Here is a 19,537-nt window from a genome sequence, read left to right on the forward strand (position 1 = left end):
CAAACAATAAGCATTTATAACTTTTTAAAAAATTATGAAAGCAATTATTATTTACCGTAATGTGGTATTAGTGGATTTTAGGAGGACTATGGTATTAAAGTAGTTCAGTGGTTCATGCTGAGATTCCATTAATGGGTACCTGAGATTTTGGTGTGTTTTTCTGTTGGAGGGAACGTAAATTACTGTTTTGGGCCTTATTTTGTTCATTTATTTGAAAAGACATGCAGTATCTTAAAATTACAGACTCCCTGGAAGAACAAAAACTCCTTTGAAAGATGGATGGATAAACACATTTGTACCATTGATTTCTGGTTAGGGCTGCTTAATCTTTGTTTTACGACTCTGGTGTCAAATTCTCCCAATAACAACTCCAATATCAAATCAATAAGTTGAAGTTTTTATGGTATTATGTACAAAAAGCTTGAAGCTTGTAATTGTAAATGAAAATTAGGAGTAATTTTAAATTGAAATGTTTTATATAAATTAAGAACTTAGTGCATTTATATTAGATACACTATAAATGTAAATTAGGAGAGTGTTAGGTATGAATGTGGTAGTGTGGCAGGCAACACTTAGGGTGGCACCTGGCTTACAAAAATGTACCATTTCCTGGGAATCGCCCTGGTCCACAGCAGGGGCCTCCGTTGGCCATTTCTCTGCTGTGTCCTCTTTCTGAATTGTTTTCATGATGCTCTGTGAATCTGTGCATCCTCAGAGCTGCTCTGGCTCTTGCCTGTCCTGAAGTGCGGACATTCTGCTTTTCCTCATGTTTCTCAGTATATCCTCCTTTTTGCTTAAGCTACTCAGAATTGTTTTTCTTTGAGCAAATGGTATTCAAACCTTTTGAAGGATGGGGGCAGGGGTGCTTAATAATAAAGCATTGCCAATAATTTTGAACCACGTAAATATAAAATTATAGATATTCTAATAGTAAATACTTTAAGGCAAGCAAAGGAACATACATTGATTCTGAATAGGCATATTTTTAACTGAATTTCAACAAATTCAGGTCTTCGTGTGTTTTGAGTTTGTGTTCATCTTTCTGCTTTTCAGACTAATTGGGGAGTGGGAATTCCTTTTCCTTACTTTGCTTTAGATGCTTCTGTGTCTTCATTTTCCTTCCCCATTTCTGCAGCTCAGCTTAGTTCTGTAGCTGTGTTCCCTGGGCCTGCCAGGGGTGGGCTTGCCTCCGCTCATTCCTGTCTGTTTACTGACGATTTTTGAGCAGCCTTGTTTCTTCCCTATCTCACCAAGTTTTCCTACCCGCAGTCTCTCCTCCCACATTCACAGGAGTTGGTTTCTTCTTTCCATGTGTGGCAGCACGTTCAGTCCTCGTTTAGGATGTGAGCAGTGGTAATAGGTACTCTTCATAGGTGAAAACATGTAGAAAGCATATATGACTAAAATAGGTGTGCCTTTGTTGTCCATAAATCTTTTAGTTTTATTTAGCCTTGGTAAGCAGGGAGAGGTGTAAGGTATCCTTCATTATAGGATTTTTAGCTTTTACAGTTATAATGTATTTTATTATGTAGTGCTTCTTTTTTTTTTTTTTGGAAGGGTCTCCCATGACTAAACATCAAATAAGATGTTGCAGTCACATTTTTATCTATTTCACACTTAAGACCAAGCTCCCAAGTACCCCTTCTGCAGATGTCTCACTGTACATATACCCATCCTCATTCAGTCCAACCCAAAACAAATTCTGACGGTGACACATGAACTGCACATAGCTGGATGGCCTACCAGGTCCTTTATGCAGTTGAATTTACAAGGTGATACCAAGTTAAGACAAAGTTCCAGCTTGGATGCCTTCATCTCCCTCCCCTGAATCCTGATCCACTGGCTGCCAAAGCTCGAAGGGGTTTGGGGTAGGGTGCTTGGTCATGGGAGAAGCTGCTATGGTTGGCCCAGCACATGGGTAGAGGGGAAGGTTTCATTTCTTCACAATCTGAATGACATCCTCGTCCTCCAATGTATGATCTTTACACACTTTTTGAGGATTGTGTTTCACAGACAGACCCCACACCAGAGAGTATTTAAATTCTTTGATAAGATTTTTGTGAATCTTCGTGCAGAAATCCTCCACCGTAGTCCTAGAGTAAGGCAGCACCACTGGGGATATATAATCTGGCAACTGGCCTTTGGGCTTGGTGTAAATCCTCACTAGTTTCAGGTAGTCCCAGATCTTTTCCAAGAGGTCATCAAAATTCCAGCGGTGATGGGCAGAGATGGGTACACAGTGAGGCACCTTATAGATGATATCCAATTCCTCAATGGAGATCTGATCAATCTTATTCAACACATAGATACAAGGGATATAAACTCTATTTCCTTCTACCACGTCGATGAGGTCATCCGCTGTGGCATCACTACGCAGTGTCACATCAGCATTGGGAATTTTGTATTCAGCAGAGTGCTCTTCACAGTTTCAGCATCCAGCTCACTCTGAGGGCAAGTGGCCGTGAGATTAATGCCTCCTTTATCCTTCTTCTTAAAGCCAATGTTGGGGGGTTTGCTGTTCAAGCGAATGCCAAAGCCTTCCAGCTCATTTTCAGTTATCTTTTTGTGTCCCAAGGGTTTCAGGACATCCAGAACAATCAGGATCAAGTTACATGTTCGGGCCACTGCAATGACTTGACGGCCTCTACCTTTCCCATCCTTGGCACCCTCAGTGATACCTGGAAGATCCAGGAGCTGGATCTTGGCACCTTTGTTATCTGATGACACCAGGCACAGTGGTCAGAGTAGTGAACTCATAGGCTGCCACCTCGGAATATACCCCTGCCAGGTTACTAAGCAGTGTTGACTTTCCCACTGATGGAAAACCCACAAACCCAATTCGAGCATCACTTGTCTTGGCCACATCAAAACCTTCTCCTGGTCCACCACCACCACCACCTTTTGGGGTAATGAGCTCTCTGTGAAGCTTAGCAAGGCGAGCCTTAAGCAGCCCTAGGTGATGTGCTGTGGCCTTGTTCTTTTGAGTCCGAGCCATCTCGGCTTTGATCTCCGCAATCTTGGCTAAGGTGCTGCTCATGGTGGCGAGTCACAGGGCGTTGGGAGGAGAGCGTAGTGGCCTCCGCACAGACTACTTCCCCTTACACAGCCACGGGGGTACCTGCCAAGGCCACCAGGCGCTACTCTGTAGTGCTTATTTCTTGTGAAAAATGACATGAGTGGGTTAAAAAGTCTCACCATGCCGAAGTATATGTAGTGAAAAGGCTCTTTTCTGATCTCAATCCCCTGGTCCCCTCTGTCTGAGGCCATCACTGTTCCCAGTTTGAATATTCTTTCAATGATATTTTTTGTGTGTGCGACCATATATATCTTTTCTCCCAGCCCTTGACTTTATGCAAAAGGTAGCATACTATTACTTTGGAGACTGGCCTCAGCACAATTGTCTTTTTTTACTTAACATTGTATCTTAGAGAGCATTCGTATTAGCACATGTAGATATCTCATTTTTAAATACATAGAAAATGTGCTTTTAAGCCGTTGGCTAAGGTGTATTGGCATTATAACATGATGGTGTCATGAGTTTAAGAGCTGGGTTAAAACCCTGGCTCTGCCATTTATGAGCTGTGTGACCTTGGAGAGGTTATATAACCAGTTGCTCCTTTATAAAATGAAAGGTTAGTATCTCTTCACAAGGTTTTTGTAAGGATTAGAAGAGATAATGTATGTAAAGCATTTAGCACAGTGTCTTGCTTAATAAATCATAGCTATTTGCTCATTAATTTATCATCAGATCAGATGAACCCCTAATGTGTTTCTCCTTCTTTAACTAAAATAAAATATACAGAAGGCATTACATATTTCTTGACCTTTTAACTTACCTTGTCTGTCCTTTTCTTCCATTGTATGCTTTCCTTCTTCCTTCCCCATCCTTTCCTCAACAAATGTTACATTTCTTTTACTTTTTGAGATATCTTGGCTTGTTGATGACTTTACTGACCTATCATATCATCTCTGTCATTGCATTAGGTATCATCAGTTGTGGTTTATTATAAAACCTCACAGAGAAGAAATATTTCTGTTGATGATACTCCAGAGTGAATTTAATGTCAGCAGTCGAAATTTTTCAAGTCACTAGGCAGAATGATTCTTTTTGTGACTGGGATTTCAGCTGGGATGGAACTGAGGTTTGGATACAGATGGTAACTGGCAGAGAGTGGTAAGTGTAGGGCTGAGGTGCCACAGAAGCACTCCATGGTGTGGGCCTGTCCGGGTTGTCCCTAGGAGGCCGGTCATGAGCGGGTGGGGGAGGGGAGAGTGTGCATGGGGAGGGCGGGGATACAGCAACCCCATTGTTCACTGAAAACTGTCAGGATGATGATAAGTCAGAGGCAGTGGGGCCTCGGGGGAATGGTATGCAGGGTGTGGTGTGTACAAAATAGAATAATACGGTGTCTGTAAACTAGATGAGTTGCCTTACTGAGCTATTTTAATGTTCTGCTCCAGGGTACAAGAAGTCTAGCTAGGAATTCCCCCCACCTTTTCATAGGGGCTGCATGGATCTCCTTTGACAGGACTCTGTCAAACTGTCGTGCTTGGAGGAGTCAGGGCTGCTGTACCTAGAAATATTTGTGTAGGGCCCTTTAAGGGAGTTGAGTGTAAGAGCATCTGGGGGTTTAGACCTGGTGAGTTTAGGGTATTCACATCAGTGTGATTCCATCTATACCCACCAGCTGGTGTGATCTAAGCAAACCAACTTACATTTTAGAGGTTTCTTTTGTGCCCTCTTCAGGAGTGGTTTTTGGCTTCTTGGCCCTGATAGGTTTTCACTACTTGGATGATGTGTATTTGTACTGTTTGATATTAATGTTCTTGTCCCTTTTGAGTGTCTGTCATTGTATGCCAGTGATGAGCAAGGATTGGTTATCCACTCCCAGGGTACCTGATAATGGCCTGCATGTCCCTGGTCTGCCTGTCGCCAACTCAAATCTCGTTTTTGCTGTAGATCTGTAATCATTGAAGGAAATACGTAGAAATGCAGCACTAAAATACATTTGAAATGTTCTGTTCAAGAATTTGACTTTTTTTGGTACTGTTTCTTTATATTAAAAATCTGATTTTCTCTTTCACTTTCCTAAATCTAACCTATTCTTAATAATCCTTTCTTCCCCCATTTACTTTACTGAAAATTTGAACATTTAAAGAGATGATGGCTTGACTGTGTACCAAGGCTTTCTGAGAAAGGGAGAAAATGAATTTCTCTTTGCTTCATAGAATTGCCCAGAAGTGGTGGGAGGATTATAGTGTGGCAGAGTTGTAATTCTTCTGCCCTTTTGAAACAGTTCTTCCAGATCCCTTTCCCCTTTCCCCATTCTGTTCTGATGTGTGGGTTTAAGACATTCCAGGTGATTCTGCTTTGCACACAAGCTCCCCTCTCTTCCTCCCCAGCTCCCTTAAATGCATGTATACACCCGAAGAGGGAGACTTTCTAGACACCTGATTCTAATTTCCAGATGTTTGCCCTCCTTTGCAGTTTTAGCCATCTTCTTTTTTTTTCCCTATCCCTTGTTATTATTTTACACATAATACCTTGAAGTCTGTGGAGAAAGCTACAAGTAAACTAAAAATGTTTATATATTATACAGAATGAGAACTCCTGTTCCTGTAAATCGCTGCATGGCATTCAGAATTGTGTATTTCAGCATCCCAGTTCTTCCTTTAAAGTAGTTTTGTTTAACATTGGTTGATTTTTCTCTTGGTTGGTGTATGAAAACCCTAAAGATAGAGGAAACATTTTGACCCAATTTTGTTCTTTACAAATAAGTCATCAGAAATCAGATTTGTGGTGCCAGTTCAGTCTTTGTAGATTTTAGTCAAATATCTTGTATCTCTTAAGCAGTTGCTCTGTTTAAATAGTAATTGTTACAACCATCTCAGAATAAGTCCTACTTGAGTTATGGAATTTGTTCACTCATCTGTGTTAAGAAAGGAAGACCTTTTGTATATCTTTTGCTGCTTATAGAGTAAGACCAAACTGTATATATAATATCAAACTTGACAAAAAATTGTTTAAAATGATTTTGATGTCAGGAATTAGAGAAATGAGTATGTTGGTACTGTCAGGGAAAGTGTGGCTTAAAAATATCAGCTAAGGCTAAGCAGTCTTACTTTAAACCTGTGCTTGATAAAAATTAAATGTAGCCTGTAGACTCTGACAGAGGATCATGAAATTCTTGAAGTATGTATTTTTCTTCTGAAATTTAACTTTTGCTAATGTAATACAGTATTTAGTGATACCTTGCCATTTAAACATTTTAAGATATTTCAGGGCATATCAACTGAAGGCTCTTGAAATGAAAACTAAGTGTATTTAAGTGTTTTTTTTTTTTTTTTTTTTTAAAGATTTTATTTATTTGACAGAGACACAGCGAGAGAGGGAACACAAGCAGGGGGAGTGGGAGAGGGAGAAGCAGGCTTCCCGCCGAGCAGGGAGCCCGATGCGGGGCTCGATCCCAGGACCCTAGATCATGACCTGAGCTGAAGGCAGACTCTTAACGACTGAGCCACCCAGGCGCCCCTACTTAAGTGTTTTTATTGTATGTGAAAAGAAAATCTTTTTTGAAACTCATTCTTTAAAAAAAAATCCTGAGGGGCGCCTGGGTGGCTCAGTTGTTAAGCGTCTGCCTTCGGCTCAGGTCATGATCCTAGGGTCCTGGGATCGAGCCCCGCATCGGGCTCCCTGCTCGGCGGGAAGCCTGCTTCTCCCTCTCCCACTCCCCCTGCTTGTGTTCCTGCTTTCACTATCTCTCTCTCTCTCTCTCAAATAAATAAATAAAATCTTTAAAAAAAAAAAATTCCTGAATGATGATACCACGGATTTTTTTTTTTTTGAGGGTTTTTTTTTTTTTTTTTTTTAGAAGCCTCAAAATCAAAGTAAAAATGAATTAGAAAGTCATCTTTGATTTTTCTGGATCACTTAATTTGAGTTTATTTCAGAGTACCTGAAGTTTCTTGGAGTGCAGTAATGGTGAGGGAATCCTGGGTGATCAGCCTGTGGGTGGTGAGCTTTGGCCTGTCCTGCCACTTCTGGTTCTGGGGGTTCAGCCCAGGACTGTGATTGAGGTCCATCTATCAGAACCTGCAAGAAGAACTCAAGGCATTTACTTGATTGATACAGAATCAGAATAATGGTCAATTTACATGAAAAACAAGCAGTGCCTTTTTTTTCAGCTTTATTGAGAAATAATTGACATATCACTGTATAAATTTAGGATGTATAGCATGATGGTTTGATTTACATATATGTGTGATGGTTGTTGCAGTAGGTTCAGCCAACACCGATCATCTCATATAGATAGAATACAAAGAAAGAAGAAACAAAATTTTTTCTCCTTGTAAAATGTGAACTCTTAGGATTTCCTCTTAATAATTGTCCTGTATATCATAGAGCAGTGTTAACTGTAGTCATCATGTTGTATGTTACATCTCAAGTACTTATTTCTTTTTTTATCATGAGTTTCAGGTGTATAGCTTTATAATTAGAAACTACACATTACAGAAAATCATCACCAGAAGTCCAGTTTCCATCCATCACCATACAGTTAGCCTCCTTCACCATTTCATCCAACCTCCTTCCCCTCTAGTAACCACCAATCTGTTCTTTGTATCTATGACTTTATTTTGTTTGTTTGTTTAGATTACACATATGACTGAAATCGTACAGTATTTGTCTTTCTCTGACTTATTTCGCTTAGCATTATCCCTTCAAGGTCCATCCATGTTGTTGTAGATGGCAATATTTCATTCTTCTATGGCTGAGTAGTATTCCATTGCATAAATATATCACATCTTCTTTATTCATTCATCTATCAGTGGACACTTAGGTTGTTTCCATATCTTTGCTATTGTAAATAGCTAAGGGGTCCGTGTATGTTTTTGAAGTAGTGTTTTTGTATTGGAAATAAATACCCAGAATTGGAATAGCTGGGTCATATGGTAGTTCCATTCTTGAGGATTTTCTATAATGTTTTCCAAAGTGGCTGTGCCAATTTTCAATCCCACCAACAGTGTATTAGGGTCCCCTTTTCTCTGCATCCTCTCCAACACTTGTTATTTCTTGTCTTTTTGATAATAGCTATTCTCACAGGTGTAAGTTGATATCTCATTGTGATTTTGATTTGCATTTCCCCAATAATTAGTGATGTTGAGCATCTTTTCATGTGCCTGTTGGCCATCTTTGTCTTTGGAAAAATGTCTATTCAGGTCCTGTGCCCATTTTTTAATTGTAGCTTCTGTTGTTGAATTGTAGGAGTTCTTTATATTTTTTGGATATTATCCCCCTATCAGTGATACGGTTTGCAAGTATCTTTTCCCAGTAGGTTACCTTTTTGTTATGATGATAGTTTTCTTTGCTGCACAGAAGCTTTCTAGGTTGATGTAGTCCTATTTGTTTATTTTCGTGTTTCCCTTTGTAGTCAGATCCACAAAGATGTCAGTAAGACTGATGTGAAGAAGCTTACTGCCTTTGTTTTCTTTTAGGAGTTTTATGGTTTCAGGTCTTACATTCACGTATTTAATCCATTTTGAGTTAATATGTATATGGTGCAAGTTAGTGGTCTAGTTTCACTTTCTACATGTGGCTGTCCAATTTTCCTAGCACTGTTTATTGAAGGAAACTGTTTTTTCTCTGTTGTATGTTCTTGGTTCCTTTGTGGTAGATTAATTGTCCACATATGTGTGGGTTTATTTCTGGACTCTCAATTCTGTTACATTGATCCATGTGTGTGCTTTTTTTCCCCCTCAATACCATACTTTTTTAAAAAAGATTGATTATTTGTCAGAGAGAGAGCACAAGCGGGGGGAGCAGCAGTCAGAGGGAGAAGCAGGCTCCCTGCTGAGCAAGGAGCCTGATGCGGGACTCGATCCTGGGGTCCTGGGATCATGACCCAAGTGGAAGGCAGACGCTTAACCAACTGAGCCACCCAGGCGTCCCCCCAATACCATACTTTTAAAATTACTATAGCTTTGTAATATGGTTTGAAATAAGGGAGCGTAGTACCTCAGCTTTGTTTTTCTTTCTCAAGATTGCTTTGGCTGTTCAGGATCTTTTGTGGGTTTGTACAAATTTTAGAGTTATTTGTCCTAGTTGTAAGAAGTATGCCATTGGAATTTTGATAGGGATTGTATTGAATCTGTAGATTGCTTTGGAAGTATGGACATTTTAACAATATTCTTCCAAACCATGAGCATGGAATATCTTTCCATTTATTTTTGTCTTGTTCAGTATCTGTCAGTATCTTAAAGTTTTCAGTGTTCAAGTCTTTCACCTTCTTGGTTATATTTGTTCCTAGGTGTTTTATTCTTTTTGATGCGGTTGTAAATGGGATTATTTTCTCAATTTGTCTTTCTGATGCTTTTGTTACTAGTGTATAGAAACACTGCAGATTTCTGTATATTGGTCTTGTATCCTTCAAATTTACTGAAATCATTTGTTCTAAAAATTTTTTTTCTTTTGGTGGTTTCTTTAGGGTTTTCTATATGTAGTATCATGTCAGTTGCAAATAATGAGTTTTACTTCTTCCTTTCCAATTTGGATGCCTTTTATTTCTTTTTCTAGCCTAATTCTTGTGGCTAGGCCTTGCAATACTGTGTTGAATAAAACTGGCAAGAGTGGGCATCCTTGTCCTGTTCCTGTGCTGACAGGAAAAGCTTTTAGCTTTTCACTATTGAGGATGATGTGAGCTGTAGGTTTGAGAGTTTTTATCCTAAATGGATGTTGCATTTTGTGTTATGCTTTTTTTTTTAATGTGTTGTAGCCTGTTGATTGACTTGTGGTGGTGGTTGAACCATCCTTGCATCCCTTAAATAAAGCTCACTTGATTGTGGTGTATGATGCGGTTAATGTACTAATGTTTGGTGTGTATGTGTTCATGGGAGCCTCTTTTGATTGTATTTCTGTGGTATCATTTGTAATGTCTCCTTTTTCATTTATAGTTTTGTTAATTTGGGTCCACTCTTGGGTAGTCTAACTAAGGGTTTGTCATTTTTGTTATCTTTTTCAAGGAAACAATACTTTGGTTAATTTTTTTCTCTATTTCTCCTATAATCTTTATTTCCCTTTTTCTGCCAACTTCGGGCTTGATTTGTTCTTTTGTTTTTCAGGCATAGAGTTAGGGTTGTTTTTTTTTTGAGATATTTCTTTTTAATGTGGGCATTTATTGCTCTGAATTTCCCTCCTAGAATGCTTTTGCTACATCCTGTATGCTCTGGTATGTTTCCTTTTTGATTTGTCTCAAACTTTATTTCCCTTTTTAATTTTTTCTTTGATCCATTGGTTGTTTGGAGAGTATTGTTTAATTTCCATGTGTTCTTAAATTTCCAGTTTTCCTCTTGTTAATGATTTTTAGTTTTATGCCATTGTGGTCAGAGTAGATACTTGGTGTGATTTCAGTGTTCTTGAATTTGCTCAGAGCGGTATTGTGGCCTAACATATGGTCTGTCCTAGAAAATGTTTTATATGTGCTTGAGAAGAATGTGTATTCTTTTGTTGGATAGGATATTCTGTATATGTCTGTTAGGTCTATTTGGTCTATAGTGTTGTTCAAATCTGCTGTTCCCTTATTGATTCCCTAGATGATATATCCATTGTTGAGACTGGGGTATTAAAGCCCTCAACTATTACTGTGTTACTGTTTATTCTTTGAGCTTTGTTAGGTTTTGCTTTATATATTTAGGTGCTCTGATGTTGGGCACATAAAGATTTAAAATTAATATATCTTGATTGACCCCTTTATCATTATGCATTCACCTTCTTTGTTTTTACCAGTTTTAAAGTCTATTTTGTCTGTTATATCTACTTTTGCTTTTATTGGGTTACCATTTGCTGGAAATGAGTTCTTCCATTTCTTCAGTCTATGTGTGTCTTTAAGGCTTAAGTGAGTCTCTTATAGCTAGCATATCAGTGAATCTTTTAATTCATTTAGCCATTCTGTGTCATTTGCTTGGATAATTTAATGTGTTTTAAAGTAATTATTGATAGGTAATGACTTACTATTGCTATTTTGTTCATTGTTTTCTGGTAGTTTTGTAGATCCATTGTTCCTTGTTTCTTCACCTGCTTTTTTGTGTTTTGATTTCTTTTGATGTCTGTATGCTTTGACTTATATTCTGTTGTGTAATTGCTATACATTTTTCTTTTGTGGTTACCATGAGGCTTACATAAAATATCTTCTAATTATAACCTATTTCAAGCTGATGACAACTTCAATAATATTTCAAGACTATACTTTTACTTCTCCCTCTCACATTTTAGGTTATTACTGTTAGAATTTACATATTTTTATATTGTAGAACTATTAACACATTGCTGTGATTACGGTAACTTTTACTACATTCATTTTAATTTTCAAACTAGAGTTCTAAGTGAATTATGCACAATCATGCCAAATTACACATTCTAACTTTGTGCATATATTTATCATTACCAGTGAGTTTTACGCTACATTTTTATGTTCTTATGATGTTGATTAGCGTCCTTTTTCTTCCACTCAACTCCCTTTAGCATTTCTTGTAAGAGAGGTTTAGTGGCAATGAACTCCCTTAGTTTTTATTTATTTGGGAAAGTCTTCATCCCTCCTTCTTTTCTGAAGGGCAGCTTTGCCAGGTATAATACTCTTGGTTGACAGTTATTTTCTTTCATGTTTTGAATATGTCATCCTATTTTCTCTTGGCCTGATGTTTCTATTGAGAAATCTGCCGACAGATTTATAGGAGGTCCTTTGTATGTAACTTCTTTACTTATGCTACTTTTAAAATTCTTTAATTTGACTTTTAAAAATTAATTATGTGTCTGTATAGCCCTTTTGGGCTCAACCTATTTGGGGTCCTTTGGGCCCCATGGATCTGGGTGTCTTTCTCTCACCAGGTTCAGGAAGCTTTCAACCTCTGTTGCTTTAAAAATACTGTCTGTGCCTTTCTATTTTCCTTTTGGAATTTCCATAATGTGAATATTGTTTCTTTTCATTGTGTCTTGTAAGTCTCAGGGTTTCTTCACTCTTTTTCATTCCTTTTTTCTTTTTTCTTCTCTAACTGGGTAATTTCTAATGTCCTAGCTTCCAGGTCACTGATTTTTCTCTTCAGTATGGTTGAATCTGCTTTTGAAACCCTCTGTTGAATTACTCACCTACTACATTTTTCACCTCTAGGATTACTGTTCTGTGTTTTTTTTTTTTTTTTTTTGATGGTGTCTATTGCTTTGTTGATCTTATTTTTGTTCATTGTTTCCCTGATTTCCTCTAGTAGTTTCTGTGTTCCTTTAGTTCATTAAACTTTTTTTTTTTTTTAAAGATTTTATTTATTTGTCAGAGGGGGAGAGAGCACAAGCAGGGAGGGCAGCAGGCAGAGGGAGAAGCAGGCTCCCCGCTGAGCAAGGAGCCCGATGCGGGGCTCAATCCCAGGACCCTGGGATCATGATCTGAACTGAAGGCAGATGCTTAACCAACTGAGCCACTGAGGCATCCCTTCATTTAACTTTTTAATGGAGATTTTTCGGAATTCTTTTTCTGATAGTTCACAGGTTTCTGTTTTTTAAATAGGTTATTAAATGTTGTGTTATTAGAGCTTGTTGTGTCATATTTACTTGGTACTTCATGTTCCTTGATTCCTTATGTTGGTATCTGCTCATTTGAATAATCAGGTTTCTTTTTCAGTCTTGGTAGGTTTGCTTAGGCAGAGACTGATCTTCACCAGTCAGCTCAGTTTGGGTTTCTGTGCCTCTTGGTAATATCCTTTTGCAGGTGGGGTCTGCTATTGTCTTTTTGAGTGAGGCAACTCTGACCTGTGAGGTTGAAGATAGGTGTTGTACCATTGGCTGAGAACAGCTGGATAGGACTGCTGGGTTGGACACTACTAAAGGGATGCTTTAGGATGGGCCCTGAGGCTGCCTGGATTCTCTGGTCAGGCTTACTAGAAGATTGGGGTTGGGTACTATATTCACTCATAGATTGGGCTATGGGAAGCAGGACAGGACCCAGGGCTTGTATGGCATGTTGTTTGGAGACCCGAATCAGGCCACAGTGTGGACTGAATTCCCTGGGCATGTGAGGCCATCACAGGGGAAAAGCTGCAGGCAGTGCTTTTTGTCCAAGTGACACTCTAAGCAGGGCTGTTGGAAGGGCTGTGTAGTTTCTCATGTGCTCTGGTTATGTTTTCTGGTTGCGCAGGCTGGAGCTGTACTCATTAATGATGGGGCTATGAGTTAGTTTCCGTCTGGGCACAGTGGGAGAAGCAGCTCTAAAGTCGGCAGAGCTCTTTGTTGTCCCAACTTAAGCTGACCCACACCCTAAGTTCCCTGGTTGAACAGGTTCACTGGTTTTACTCTGCACATTATCAGCACTGCCTGCCCTTCTCTTGGGCTTGAGTGCCACTGGTCTGCATGACTTTCAGGTGTTCCCACCAGCCCCTCTTGTCAGATGTGGCCAGGAGACACATTCTACAGTGGGTGGGACTGTGACTCCGCTCCTTACTTGGTCGTAGCCAGACTGGCTCTAGGGCTGGCAAAACTCCTTGTTTGAGGATCTGAATCAAGCCAGTCTGTACACCCTGCAGAGTTCCTTGGACAGTCCCACTGACGTGATTCTACAGATGAACAAAGCCTGCTGGTTGGGATTACTTTTCTTAGGCACTGTGGATATGGACTTGGTCCACCAAGATCCTTGTGTTGATTGTTGCTTTCCCTTTCCCACCCCTCTGTTACAGTCAGTTTTCCAGTGGCTGGGCCCTGCAGATCCCCTGCAGTCCCCATTGAGGTCAAACTAGTGGCTTCCACATAGCTACTCACACTGCTGGTGGGGGGCGGGGGGAGGCGGTGCATGGCTTGTTGTCCCTCTGGCGTTATCTTTTCCCATTGGAGGATCTAGAGGCTGATGGGAGACCTCTCTGGAGGCTTGGTGCTTTGCTGGCTTGGGGATGGGCGGTGTTGTCAATTTATAGCTGATTCTCTTACCCTTCTGGTGCAGTCTATCGTCTACTCTGTGGTGCAGTGGGGGATGCTTCAGATTAACCCTGGTGTTCTAGGATTCTCTCATTGCTGTTCTTATACTTGAATAGTTGTTAGTTCTTGTTGTGAGAGAGAGTGAAGTCAGGACCAACCCATGTTGCCATCTTGGTCACATCATCCTTCCCTCCCCCCCCCCCCCCCGCCTTGTTAAAATTTAAAGATATTGTAAAGATCTTATGGTGTTTGAAGTTACTTTCCAAAAAAAATACTCCTTGGGGAGCCTGGATGGCTCAGTCGGTTAAGTGTCTGCCTTCAGCTCAGGTGATGATCCCGGAGTTCTGGGATGGAGCTCCATGTTGGGCTCCTTGCTCAGCAGGAAGACTCCTTCTCTCCCTCTCCCTCTGCTCCTGCCCCTGCTTGTGCTCTCTCACTCACTCTCTCAAATAAATAAAATCTTAAAAAAAAAAAACATATAAAAAAATCTTATTTTTTTGGTCATATTATGACTAAACTTATTTAAGCTAAGACTTAATAAAATAAATGTGGAGTTATTTTTGCTTACTTTGTAAACATATTTACAGGTCAAGCTGTATAAGAATATATAGGGAGAGGTCTTGCTGACACCTCTATCCCTCCAGCCTTTTTGTCTCCTCCCCTGTCCCAGGTAACCATTTTTATTAGCGTCTCTCTTTTTTTAAAAAATTTAATTGAGGCAAATTTCATACTGTAAAAATAGCCATTTTATTTATTTATTTTTGAAGATTTTATTTGACAGGAAGAGCGCACCTGCACAAGTAAGCAGAGCGGCAGGCAGAGGCAGAGGGTGAAGCAGAAGCAGGTTCCCTGCTGAGCAGAGAGCTGGGGGATGGGGAGCTCAGTCCCAGGACCCTGGGATCATGACCTGAGCCAAAGGCAGACGCTTAACCAACTGAGCCACCCAGGTGCCCCCAAAATAGCCATTTTAAAGTGAACGGTTCAGTGGCATTCAGTACATTTTTTCAGTATTACACAATCGTTGCTTCTATGCAGTTCCAAAACACTGTTATTACCTCCAAAGGAAACTCTGTACCCATTAAGTGCTCATGCTTTCTTCTCTCCTCCCTCTTCTAGTTCCTGGCAACCACCAGTCTGCATTATGTTTGTATGGATTTGCCTGTTGTGGATATTTCATAGAAATGGAATCATAGGGGCACCGGGTAGCTCATTCAGTTAAGAGTCTGACTTTGGCTCAGGTCATGATCCCAGGGTCCTGGGATCCAGCCCATGTTGGGTTCCCTGCTCAGCGGGGAGCCTGCTTCTCCCTCTCCCGCTGCCTGCTACTCCCCCTGCTTGTGCGTGCTCTTTCTCTCTGCCAAATAAATCTTAAAAAGAAAAAAAAAAAAGGAATCATATAATAGAGTAGGAGACCTTCTGTGTCTGGCTTATTCCACTTAATGGTGTTTTCTAGGTTCGTCCATGTCCTGTGTATCAGCACTTAATGTGTTTTTGTTGTTTTTGTTTTTGTTTTTTTTAATGGGTAACCATTATATGAATATGCCACACTTTTTAGCCGTTCTTCCATTGATGGATATTTGCATTGTTTCTACCTCTTGGCTATTGCAAACACTAGCTGTGAAAATGTATGTAGTTGTATGAGTACTTGTGTTCATTTATGGATTATGTGCCTAGGAGTGGAATTACTGGATCACATGATAATTCTATGTTAAATTTTTGAGTAATTGCCACACTTTTCTCCAGTGGCTGATCCATTTTACTTTCCCAACAACAATGTATGAGAATTTTAATTTTTTTTGAAAAATTTTTGACTTGCATTTCCCTAATGAATAATGATGTTGAGCACCTTTTCATATGATCATTGGGCATTTGTATATCTTTGGAGAAATGTCTCTTCTTTCTTTGTCCATCCCTAAATTGCACTGTCTTTTTGTTGAGTTGTAAAAATTCTTTATATATTTTGGATTCTAAGGCCTTTTCGGATACATGATTTGAATATTTTTTTTCCTTTCTGTTACTAGTTTCTTGCTTATTTTTCCCGTATTGTTTTTGCAAAAATGTGAGTATACAAACATATTCTCATTTCCTCTCAGTCATATATAAAAGATAGCATATTGTACAGTTTTCTGTAATTTGATTTTTTCCAACATAATAACATAATTTGGAAGTCTCTCCATATCAATGCACAGGGATTCTCTTCTTCCCACCTTTCCTATGCTCTGTTTATGCAGTACCTCATTGTACAGCTATACCAGGTTCATTCAACCAGTCTCCAGGTTACTTGGGTTTTTTTAGTCTTTTACTATTCAAGATAGTCCATATTGAATAATCTTACATTGTGGGTATTTTCACACTTGTGTTGGTTTATCTGTGTGATATATTTTTAGAAGTGAGTTTACTGCAGCAAATGCCCATAATCTTAAATATGGTCTCTTTCACAGCAGAAACTCACTTATTCTTACCTGGACTTCTTTTGTGCTACCATTACATTTTAACATTCCTTTATTTCTGTAAGAACTGCTGTATAGTGTCAGAGTTGTGTTTCACCAAGAACAGTGGCTGCCCCAGATATGGGTACTCATGAGTGTTTTACAGGAGATGATTTTTATACTTCATATAAATGGATCTGTTATTTTCAGGTGAAAATCTAAACATTTAAGTGGATATCCACTTTGGATTTTGATTGTTGGTCATAGAAAACATTGAGAAGCACCTGCGCCAAACTGAGGAAAAGTCTCTCTTCCTTGCCATAACCCACTCTCTCAGCTACACTCAACTTTTTGATTATCCTTTTCTTTTACAAATGAGAGTAGTTGCAAAGACTGACTCCAAATACATGTAAAAGTCCACCATTGTTACTGGTTATAATTTCCCTTTATTCTCTTACCTTTGTGTTTACATTCCTTTCCCTCTTTGAAGGGTCAACTCTGATGCATTTTCCTTCATGAAATCTTCCCTAATTCATCCAAACTAGAATAGTGCCCCATCTCCCATACCATTTATTTGCAGCTTCACTATAGTACTCAGAAGTTTCACCTAGTGTTATCATTACATATACGTAAACTCTTCTATTGTACTGTACAGACTCCTTGAAACCAGGGAGTGTTTTTCTCAGAGGCTTGAACTTATTTCATGCTCAATTAGTTAGAGCTGAGTGTCTTGTATAAATTAATGTGTAAGTCTTTATGCTGTTTCTTCCTCTTCCTTGTCACCCTCTAAGTGTAGATGTTCTTCAGGGTTTTCTCTCTGGCCTTTTCTTCCTTGTGATTTCATCTACTCTCTGTCAACAATCATTCCTAAACAGATGACTTCATCTGTATCTCCTCACTCCAGTCCCTGATCTGAGCTTGGGCTGTGATTCATCCTACTAGAACCCCAAATACAGTGTCCCTCAAGCCAGAATTGTCATTGCATCTTTTAGTGCTCTATCTGGCCTGTAGTAAGCGTTTGTACTCGTGGAATAAATGTATATATGAAAACATTTTTCTTTTCCTGACTACTGAAAAATGTTACTAAGACCCTGCTTTGCCTACCTGTCTCATCACTTGCTGGTCTCCATTGTTTCTGTAAGGAAATATTGCACATATATCCCCTGTTTTTCTACTGTCTCCACCTGAGTGTGCCCGCCCCCCCCCCCCCACCTTACTGTGTGAGCTACTACAAAGACTAACAGCTTTTTTGTGATGGATAACTGAGGTCTACCCTTTTAGTCTTAGGAATCTTAGCTCTCCAAAGCTGACCAAGTTGAGCCTAGCATTAAAAGCTCTCCAGCCTCTGGATGTCTCTGAACACCTTTCCAGCCTGTTTCCTATTCTGCAACCTGGTCTGGTTTCAGCCAGTATTTTCCCTCTCTTGGTGTCTCCATCATCTACTGAGTCACTTGAGCTGGAAACCTGAGACTTCTCTTGAGTCTGCCTCTTCCTTCCTTGACTCTTTCCCCCTCTCCTGCACAGCCAGTTAGTCAGATTTGCAATCCTATGGATTTTACTCCTTTAAATATTTTTCAAATCTGTCCTCATTCTAACTGAACTTTCTGCCCATATTTTTGGTCAAATCCATCCTCTATACAGCTTCCAAAACCTAAATCTCATCATGAATCTCTGTTCATAATGGCTCCTACTGCAGCATTCAAGAATCTTCTCATAATCTGAGCCTCGTTTTCCTCTACAGTGCAGTCTTTCTTGGGTTTCACTTGGCACTCTTGAAATACTGAACTGCTGGTACTCCTTTGTTGCTCCCTTCTCCAGAACACACTATCCTGTTTCTGCCTCCTTACCTTTGTTTTGCAGGTTCCTTTAGCCCAGAATATTGCTGTCTAGCCTCTCTTTCCTGCCCCACCTTGGCTAGGCAAACTTCAGGTCATTTGTTGAGTCTCAGCTCAGGCATCACTGCCTTCTTGTAGCCTTTTCTGATTTCTCTGTCCTCCGCACTCTTTCCATAGTACCCTGTGCATCTCCCTATCTTTGTACCTTCCTCATTGTAGTTGATTATAACAGTCTCTTAAGCTAGTCTGAGAACCTCAAAGATTATTTTATACGTTGATATAATCCTTGCATCTGGCACAGTGCCTAATACATAATAGGAACCCAATAAATGCTTGTGGAATGAATGCATTGTGTAATTATTCTTCGTTTATCACCATTTATGCCTCTGCTTATTGAATTTCCAGAGCTTGCTATAAAAGATAGGAAGAAAATATATGGTAAATGTGGGCCAGCATTTGGATGGATCATAATATATCCAGAGCCTCTTTTAGAGAAAAATCCACTTCCAAACTCATTCAGACTGTTGATCAAGTTCACTTTATTGTGGTTGCAGGACTGATGTCCCATTTCCTTGTTGGCTGTCACCTGGGGCTACTCTGCTTCTAGAGGCCACTTGCCTTCCTTCTCATGTAGCCCCTCTACAAGCCAGCAATAGCACATCAGGTTATTTTTATACTTTGAAAATCTCTGGCTACTTCTTCTTTCAGTCAGAGAAACTAATTGCTTGTAAGGGCTCATGTGTCCAGATCAGGCACAACAGGATAATAACCCTATCTGAAGGTCATATGTGCTATAAGATATAACATGACCACAGGAGTAATGTCCTCATATCCACATGTTCTAGAGATTGGGGTGGGACAATTAAAATTCTACCTACTGCTGGACTCATAGTTGAGTGATGTTTTGACAGGTTGGGTAAAGGTTCTGCTTTAGCCGGTAAAGTGTCTCTTTCCTTGCCTTTAAGTTCAGGGTTTATGCAACCTGTTTCCATTTCTTCAAGTCCGTTGGTCTCCTATTCCTGCATATGTGACAAGGATTTTAATCATGTTATGTATCTCATAATGCAGAAATAAGTTTGAGAGAAAGGAGTTTAAGTGGACTGTTAGTCCTCGTAATGAAATCTGGTATGTATTATTCTAGGGAAACATTCATTTGAAATCACTGAGTAGATTATTTTGATTGTAAGTAGAATTATTTTTTTAAAGTAAACTTTTTATCGAAATAGACATACAGAAAGTACAGAAATATATTATTTGATAAATTTTCACAAATGGAACATAACACATGTAATTAATATCAAAATCAAACTCTTAGAATGATAACCAGT

The 19,537-nt window shown here is 39.5% G+C and overlaps 1 protein-coding gene and 1 pseudogene across 4 annotated transcripts in view; one reads left to right on the top strand and one right to left on the bottom strand.

Annotated features, from left to right (window-relative positions):
- The window catches only part of SDK1 (sidekick cell adhesion molecule 1), an 877,999-nt gene that overhangs the window by 14,012 nt on the left and 844,450 nt on the right, over positions 1-19,537 (top strand). The gene's annotated exons all lie outside the window — the stretch shown is intronic.
- Positions 1,722-3,106, bottom strand: LOC118530007 (developmentally-regulated GTP-binding protein 1 pseudogene; annotated as a pseudogene).

This window comes from Halichoerus grypus, chromosome 6, assembly GCF_964656455.1.
Source record: "Halichoerus grypus chromosome 6, mHalGry1.hap1.1, whole genome shotgun sequence".
In the NCBI taxonomy this organism is placed as follows: Eukaryota; Metazoa; Chordata; class Mammalia; order Carnivora; family Phocidae; genus Halichoerus; species Halichoerus grypus.